This window comes from Suncus etruscus, chromosome 10, assembly GCF_024139225.1.
Source record: "Suncus etruscus isolate mSunEtr1 chromosome 10, mSunEtr1.pri.cur, whole genome shotgun sequence".
NCBI lineage: Eukaryota > Metazoa > Chordata > Mammalia > Eulipotyphla > Soricidae > Suncus > Suncus etruscus.
In genome coordinates this window covers 84,778,863-84,786,860 of record NC_064857.1, presented here as the reverse complement: position 1 = coordinate 84,786,860, position 7,998 = coordinate 84,778,863, and the positions used below count along the sequence as shown (strand labels likewise).

Here is a 7,998-nt window from a genome sequence, read left to right as displayed (position 1 = left end):
ACACTTTAAAAAATAAGTAAATTATTTGCCAAAGTGGTTTTGCAACTTGTAGAACTCTACAACTGTACCACTGGTAGTTTTCTCCATATTTTTATATGGAGTTTGTTTCTTTTCCTGTTTGTTCCTATTTTTTTTCATTCCCTTTCACATTGAAAACATTCTCTCTCTAGAATAATATATGCTAAGTAGCTTTTTTAAAAGATGAATTTTACAGTTTACTGAGAAATTTCAACATGAATGTTGACTTTTCACAAGATACTAATTAGTGTCTTCTTTTATTATGCTAATGTAGTGAATTGCATTTATTGGTTTTAAAAAATTGGGTACATCATTCATTTCTGATGTGTCATGAAGTATTCTTTTGACATGATAGTGTGTTGTGAAAAACCCCCAACAAACGGAAGAGAAAAAGACATGCACCTAAAGGAATACAAGAAAAACAAATTTATTTAGCATTGAATTCTCCTGGCTCAGCAGTTACTAACTCTAAAGGATGAGAGATGAGCCCCTGTATTGTTGGTCTGGAGAATGGTCTGCACTAGGGAGTTGTGGCTGAGGAGAGAGCAGACAGAGTTACACATGATAAAGTTATAAAGCATAAAAATCTATCAGGGTGATACAATAAACAGTTATGTTAAAAGCAGATCCAAAAAATCAAGCTTTCCTGTGTTGTGAATAAGGATGAGCAAAAATCAGGAATAGAAAACTTTTTCACTATTAAATCTTTTCTCATTAAGATGATACATCTAGGGTTCATAAAATGGATTACTACTCTCTCGTAAAAAAGACCACTACAGTAAATAATCATAAAAAGAGACTTAAAAGCTACACATCAAATAGTGTAAAGAAATATGAAACTTTGGATTTTGGAAAAAATATTTAAGATTTAAGTATTAAAGAATATTTAATAAAAGAAAACACTTGTGGTTTTTATATTTTTTTATTGTAGGCAAAATGAATTAGAAATCTTTCACAGTAATATTTAAGGCACATAGTAGTAATGAATGAGGGGCATTCCCACCACCAGTGTTGTTCTCCCTCCACCCCCGTTCCCAGCATGCATCCCACTTCCCGCTCTTCTATCCCCCCCTAATGCTAGTGCAACTGTTCCCCCCCCCCCATGTACAGTTTTATGTAGATTGGATATCATTTATGTTGTCATTGACTTTGGGTTTTGTGTTCAAGACTGATCATTCTTTATTTCTACCAAATGGACATACTATCTGGTCTTGCTACTATCCATTTTCTCCCTCCAATTATGATGCTGATCATGGTGATTCCAGTAATGTGGCTCTATTGGAGATATAAGAAGGCATATGGGAGGAGTCCATCTAGGTGCTGTAAGTATCCCTTTGGAAGAAGAAAGAGGAAAGAAGAAAAAAGAAGAAAAAAGTAACAAAACAAAATAAAATGAGACAAGACAAAAACAAAACAAACAAACAAAAAAAACAATAAGGGAGTAACAAAAAAAGTACAAAAAGGATTAAGGATAAAAAAGAAGAAAAAGAGAGAGTAAACCAAAAACCAAATCCATCAGCTACAAAGAAACAAACCAAAAAAAATCAAAAACAAAAATTAAAGCAAAAACAAGAAAGAAAAAAAAACCAGACCAGCAACTTCTTAAAAAGGGTTGAAAACACTTGTGTTTTATCAAAATATTAGAACAGCAAGGAGAGGGGAAATAATGGTGATTAATTGTAAAGTAAAACTAGAACAGTATAAAGCTAGCAACAGTTTTGGATGTAAAAGAAAAGATCAGCAAATTGTAAGCAAAAAAATGAGAGAAGCAATAAAAAGACTTTTAGAAATTCTTCCCAAAAATACAGATGAAGGGATCTCTTCAAGTTCTTTTTATAATTTTATCATAAAGATCCTATCAATACCTGACAAAAATCATTGCAACAAAGTAACATTACAAACCAATTTATAGTATGAATACTGACTCAGAAATCATCAATATTAACTAAATGAACCCAGTGTGAGAGAGTAGTAACCTCCATAAAATTTATCTTAAATTTCTTTTGAGTCAGAAACTCATAATACAGAACATTGTATGTAGTTAGAAATTTAATTTTTATTTTGTTAAAACTAACAGAAGGTAGAAATGCTCTGGACAATTTAATGTAATGTTATAGGAATCAAATTTAGCCTGTTAGTTAAAATAGTACACGTCCGGGGCCAGAGAGATAGCATGGAGGTAAGGCGTTTGCCTTTCATTCAGAAGGTCATCAGTTCGAATCCCGGCATCCCATATGGTCCCCATTGCCTGCCAGGAGCAATTTCTGAGCATGGAGCCAGGAGTAACCCCTGAGCATTGCTGGGTGTGACCCAAAAACCACAAATAAAAAGTACACGCCCATCCTTTTCAAGGATACAAAGATAAAATAATAGCTGAAATAATAGTTTTTCTATAAAATAGAAAACAAGATGACATAAACCCTAAGCTACTACTTGAGAGTTACTAGGTCATAGGATAGTAAACCATATGCTGAATAGCTTCAGGAGTTTTTTGAAATTAGGAGATAGAACTAAATTCAAAGAGACTGAGAGATGGCTGAAGTTGTCAGCATACAAGAGGAAAGAAAATTCCAGGATTATTTTCTGGAAGTCTACAGGGACCATCCTTCGTATATTTAGAAGATTCTTTTATTTTTTTATTTAAACACCTTGGTTACAAATATGATTGTGATTGGGTTTCAGTCATATAAGAGGACACCCCCATCACCAGTGCTACATTCCCACCACCAATGTCCCAAATATTCCTCCTCCCTACCCCGCCCCATCTGTACTCTAGACAGGCTTTCTATTCACCTCATAAATTCTCATTGTTAGGATAGTTCACAATGTAGTTATTTATCTAACTAAACTCATCACTCTTTGTGGTGAGGTTCATGAAGTGGGCTGTAACTTCCAGCCCTCCTCGCTTTTGTCTCTGAAAATTATTGCAAGAATGTCTTTCATTTTTCTTAAAACCCATAGATGAGTGAGACCATTCTGCGTCTTTCTCTCTCTCTCTCTGACTTATTTCACTCAGCATAATAGATTCCATGTACATCCATGTATAGGAAAATTTCATAACTTCATCTCTCCTGATGGCTACATAATATTCCATTGTGTATATGTACCACAGTTTCTTTAGCCATTCATTTGTTGAAGTGCATCTTGGTTGTTTCCAGAGTCTTGCTATGGTAAACAGTGCTGCAATAAATACAGGTGTAAGGAGGGATTTTTGTATTGTATTTTTGTGTTCCTAGGGTATATTCCTAGGAGTGGTATAGCTGGATCGTGTGGGAGCTCGATTTCCAGTTTTTGGAGAAATCTCCATATCGCTTTCCAGAAAGGTTGAACTAGGTGGCATTCCCACCAGCAGTGGATAAGAGTTCCTTTCTCACCAAATCCCCGCCAACACTGCTTGTTCTCATTCTTTGTGATGTGTGCCAATCTCTGTGGTGTGAGGTGGTACCTCATAGTTGTTTTGATTTGCATCTCCCTGATGATTAGTGATGTGGAGCATTTTTTCATATGCCTTTTGGCCATTTGTATTTCTTCTTTGTCAAAGTATCTGTCCATTTCTTCTCCCCATTTTTTGATGGGATTAGATGTTTTTTTTCTTGTAAAGATTTGTCAGTGCCTTGTATATTTTGGAGATTAGCCCATTATCTGCTGGGTATTAGGTGGTAGTTTCTCCCACTCAGTGGGTAGCTCTTGTATCCTGGGCACTATTTCCTTCGAGGTGCTGAAGCTTCTCAGTTTAATATATTTCCATCTGTTAATCTCTACTTTCACCTGTTTGGAGAGTGCAGTTTCCTCCTTGAAGATACCTCTAGTCTCAATGTCATGGAGTGTTTTACCTACATGTTGTTCTATATACCTTATGGTATCAGGTCTGATATCGAGGTCTTTAATCCATTTGGATTTTACCTTCATACATGATGTTAGCTGGGTGGTCTAAGTTCGCTTTTTTGCAAGTGACTAGCCAGTTGTGCCAACACCACTTGTTGAAGAGACTTTCTTTGCTCCATTTAACATTGCTTGCTCCTTTATCAAAGAGTAGGTGATTGTATGTCTGGGGAACATTCTCTGAGTACTCAAGCCTATTCCACTGATCTGAGGGTTTATCTTTATTCCAATACCATGCTTTTTTGATAACTATTGCTTTGTAATAGTTTAAAGTTGGGGAAAGTAATGCCTCCCCTATTCTTTTTCCCAATGATTGCTTTAGCTATTCGAGGGTGTTTATTGTTGCAAATGAATATCAAAAGTGTTTGATCCAGTTCTTTGAAGAATGTTGTGGGTATCTTTAAAGGGATCGCATTAAATCTGTACAATGCTTTGGGGTGTATTGCCATTTTAATGATGTTAATCCTGCCAATATATAAGCAGGGTATGTGTTTCCATTTCCGTGTGTCTTCTCTTATTTCTTGGAGTAGAGTTTTATAGTTTTCTTTGTATAGGTTCTTCACATCTTCAGTCAAGTTGACTCCAAGATATTTAGCAGATTCTTGGTGAATTGTGTGAATAGACTACTGAAGAAAGAAGTGTGTTTAGTGCTGACATTAGGTGGGAGAATAGTACTCGCTTTCATAAGGCTTTATAAACATATTCATGATTATCATGGTGGTACTGAATCATAAATACAGAAAGGTCTTATTCGAGAGGTGAGAAATTATATGCCCTACAGATTTCCTGTTTTTATACCTGACAAATTATTACCCAATTTTCCAAGATAAATGATTTGAAAAAAAAAGACCCTGAAGATTATTTCCCCACAATAATACAGCTTTAAATATTTTTGAATATTTTTGATACAATGTCATCTTTCACCCAATAGTAATTTAGAGTTTTGGGGGGTCCTTTTTGAGATTTTTCAGATATTTTTTCTTATGAATTTAACATTTATTTTTCTCTGTCAAAGAAGCTATTACTTTATATACTATTAATTATATATGTACTAAAATTATATACTATTAATTATAATGCTATGATATGAAATCTGGTTTAATTAAATGCTAATTGAGTTTTGTGTCAGAATTTTAAATTTTAATAAATTAAATAAATAAATTTAAAAAGTTTAATAGGGCCCGGAGAGATAGCACAGCGGTGTTTGCCATGCAAGCAGCCGATTCAGGACCTAAGGTGGTTGGTTCAAATCCCGGTGTCCCATATGGTCCCCAGTGCCTGCCAGGAGCTATTTCTGAGCAGACAGCCAGGAGTAACCCCTGAGCACCGCCGGGTGTGAGCCAAAAAAAATTTAATAAATAAATTTTAAATTTATTGTCCATCTCTTTCTTCCTTAAGCATTTCTGGTTCTTTTACAAATCCACTTTTAATTTTATTTATTTTCAGTAAAAATTTTAAAATTTATGTCTTATTGCCCCTGATATGTCTGGCTAAGTTTGAAATGATATGAGTTCTTCATAAGTTTTGTCCCCTATCCTACAGAGCCTTAAAAATAGAGACATCACACTATAATGTAGCATTCTTTGGTACTTTTTTTGCTTCATTTGTTATTTGAAAGCATGCAAACTATTGCATGCATTCACACAATAATTTTAAGTTTATCAATGAAGTTGAATGCTTTTCTGGAAACTTCAACTGTTAGAGAAAAATAATTCTACTTGTGTATCTTCTCACTTCTTTCCATAGCCACTATAAATTTGATACATTTTATTAAATTTTGCCAGAAAATAGAATAAGAGATTAGCAAATTCTTTAAGATGTGAAGAAAGAAAAGTTCAACAGTTATTTTTGCTTTATAAATTTATTCTAAGGTTATATGGTTTCTATATAACTATGAGAAAAGAGAATGAACTCTAGCATTTTTTGTTGTTGTTTGTTTGCTTGATTTTCTTTGATCAGATGTCAGGGGGTGGGACCACACTGCCACAATGCTCTGTGCTCAGAGGTCAATTCTGACTGTGCTTGAGGACCATCTGTTGTACAAGCCATTAAACCATGGTTGGAAGTATTCAAGGCAAGCAACTTCTTTAACCTTGAACTATGTCTATAGCCCTTCTTATTTATGTGTTTTGTTTCTTTGTGTTTTGCAGGGCTGATCAGGGTTTACTAGTTGCTCTGTGCTCAGGAATTACTCCTGGAATATTTTGGGTACTATATGGGATAAGGGAATATGACCCTGGTTGACCATATATATGCCAAGCACCATACACAATGTACTAGTTTCTTCAACCTTTGCTTTTATTTTAATATATACAGATTTCATATTATCAGAAACTTTAAAGTCAGCCTAGTGTCTGTGGGGTCAATATTTCAAAAAGACACAGAAACATTTTTTCCTGTGGGGCCGAGAATGGGGAACTTTTTCCTAAACTCGGGTATTTTAAGAAACTACTAGTGGCTTTTTGTTTGGTTGCTACTCCCGGCTGTGCTTGGAGGAACATGCAATGTCTGGGATTAGACCAAGAAACAGAATCTTAAATTAGCATATGATGTTTTTCTAAAAGGTTTTTTTTTAAAGATTTAAAGAAACAGTTGGGTATTAGTAGTTATCCTTATTATTTTTCTTTCTGCTTTAACAAAACTACTTTTTCTGGAACATAATAACCCATTTACCACAGTGCTCATTTTTTGGTAAAAGACATTTTATTTTTGGTTTTGGGGCCACACGCATTTGATGCTCAGGGGTTACTCCTGGCTAAGCACTCAGAAATCGCCCCTGGCTTGGGGGGACCATGTGGGATGCCGGGGGATGGAACCACGGTCCTTCCTTGGCTAGCGCTTGCCAGGCAGACACCTTACCTCTCGCACCACCTCTCTGGCCCCAGGAAAAAAATTTAAGTTGGAACAAAGGTACTCTTAATATCTTTCCTAGTTCTAGTAGATAGTTAAGACTTTATAATTTTCTGTATATATTTTCTCACTTCATAGGAGGAAATTATTTAAGAACAAAAATAATAGACAATCATCAGGCAGGCTAATCCTTATCTGAACTTTATTCATAAAGTAGATAGGGCATGATGATTGGAGCTCCGTTGAGTCATGATTAAAGTCTTTGATTAGCACACCCAATACCCTAATTGCTCCTATCTGCTGCTTAAAAAAGTTACCTTTTTTTTTACTGAGTTTTTTGTTACGTTATTAGGAAGTTAAAAAAAATCACCACCTGTTTAAAGTCTGCATATTGTTTTTATCATTGAAATATTTGGCTTCCTTGAAACATTGACTCACTTGACACAATCACTAAAATCAACGATTTGGTAGAAGATGGCGGAAAATATAAGAATGATCAATAGGTTTAAACTTTTGATTTCAAGGAAAATAAGGCTTAGAGATGTATGTTCAGTATGTAGACATCATTATATATTTATAAATAATATCCTATGTTATATATTTGCTCTTACAAGTTTCTGTCACAAAAACAACATGCCTATAAGGTGATGAATATTGACAAATTTTGGGAGGGCAGTCGTTTTATATTATATGTTTACAAATCATTATGTTGAATCCTTTTATAAATAACATGACATGAATTCTCAACAAAATGGAAAATAATGTTAAGCTAACAGGGAAATCTCAATGCCTTATAAAAAGTAATTACAAGCAATCTGGATTCATCAGTCTCCTCCTATCCCAGACCCAGTACATTTGAATCAGGAAAGTCGGAGCATAAAGCAGAAACAATTGGCTCAGCAATAAATGCTTTAAATCTCTTTAAATGCTTAAAATGTTGCATAAGAGTCAAACTGACAGCTCCATACAGCCATGTGTATAGGAATTACTTTTTCTTCCCCTAAGATTCTGAATTATTTTTCTCACCCAAGGCTCTGTTCCAACAGGCAGCAAAGAAGAGCAAAAGCAAATTAAAGTATCTGCTATTTCCTGAAGCCTCAATTATGCTCCAAACTTGAATTAAGAAAAGCCCAAGTAGTGAAGCATAGCTGGTTTGATCTGGTCCACCCTTGTAGCATAAAAAAAAAAAAAAAGTCAAGTCTTGATAGACCTGCCCCCATTGCTGCTGATCAAAGAGAATGGGTCCTT

General features: G+C 34.9%; 1 pseudogene; it reads left to right on the top strand.

Annotated features, from left to right (window-relative positions):
- The first annotated feature begins 6,922 nt into the window (after positions 1-6,922).
- LOC126021021 (uncharacterized) lies at positions 6,923-7,052 on the top strand (annotated as a pseudogene).
- Positions 7,053-7,998: the final 946 nt, after the last annotated feature.